This window comes from Hyperoodon ampullatus (assembly GCF_949752795.1).
Source record: "Hyperoodon ampullatus genome assembly, chromosome: 1".
Taxonomy (NCBI): Eukaryota; Metazoa; Chordata; class Mammalia; order Artiodactyla; family Ziphiidae; genus Hyperoodon; species Hyperoodon ampullatus.
This window is the reverse complement of record NC_136914.1, coordinates 143,615,263-143,616,440: the sequence shown is the minus strand read 5'-3', so window position 1 is coordinate 143,616,440 and position 1,178 is coordinate 143,615,263.

The following is a 1,178-nucleotide window of genomic DNA, read 5'->3' as shown; positions in this document are numbered from 1 at the left end:
GTATCCATTCAGCCAATCTGTGTCTTTTGGTGGGAGCATTTAGTCCATTTACATTTAAGGTAATTATCGATATGTATGTTCCTATTCCCATTTTCTTAATTGTTTTGGGTAACGAACAATAACGATTGTAGGTCTTTTCCTTCTGTTGTGTTTCTTGCCTAGAGAAGTTCCTTTAGCATTTGTTGTAAAGCTGGTTTGGTGGTGCTGAACTCTCTCAGCTTTTGCTTGTCTGTAAACGTTTTAATTTCTCCATCAAATCTGAATGAGATCCTTGCTGGGTAGAGTGATCTTGGTTGCAGGTTTTTCTCCTTCATCACTTTAATTATGTCCTGCCACTCCCTTCTGGCTTGTAGAGTTTCTGCTGAGAGATCAGCTGTTATCCTGATGGGGATTCCCTTGTGTGTTACTTGTTGTTTTTGCCTTGCTGCTTTTAATATGATTTCTTTGTGTTTAATTTTTGACAGTTTGATTAATATGTGTCTTGGTGTATTTCTCCTTGGATTTATTCTGTATGGGACTCTCTGTGCCTCCTGGACTTGATTAACTATTTCCTTTCCCATATTAGGGAAGTTTTCAACTATAATCTCTTCAAATATTTTCTCAGTCCCTTTTTTTTTCTCTTCTTCTTCTGGAACCCCTATAATTCAAATGTTGGTGCGTTTAATGTTGTCCCAGAGGTCTCTGAGACTGTCCTCTGTTCTTTTCATTCTTTTTTCTTTATTTTGCTCTGCATCAGTTATTTCCACTATTTTATCTTCCAGCTCACTTATCCGTTCTTCTGCCTCAGTTATTCTGCTATTGATCCCATCTAGAGTATTTTTTGTTTCATTTATTGTGTTTTTAATCAATGCTTGATTCATCTTTAGTTCTTCTAGGTCCTTGTTAACTGTTTCTTGCATTTTGTCTATTCTATTTCCAAGATTTTGGATCTGAGAAATAGAATCTTGGATCATTTTTACCATCATTATTCTGAATTCTTTTTCAGGTAGACTGCCTATTACCTCTTCATTTGTTAGGTCTGGTGGGTTTTTATCTTGCTCCTTCTCCTGCTGTGTGTTTTTCTGTCTTCTCATTTTGCTTATGTTACTGTGTTTGGGGTCTCCTTTTTGCAGGCTGCAGGTTCGTAGTTCCCGTTGTTTTTGGTGTCTGTCCCCAGTGGCTAAGGTTGGTTTAGTGGG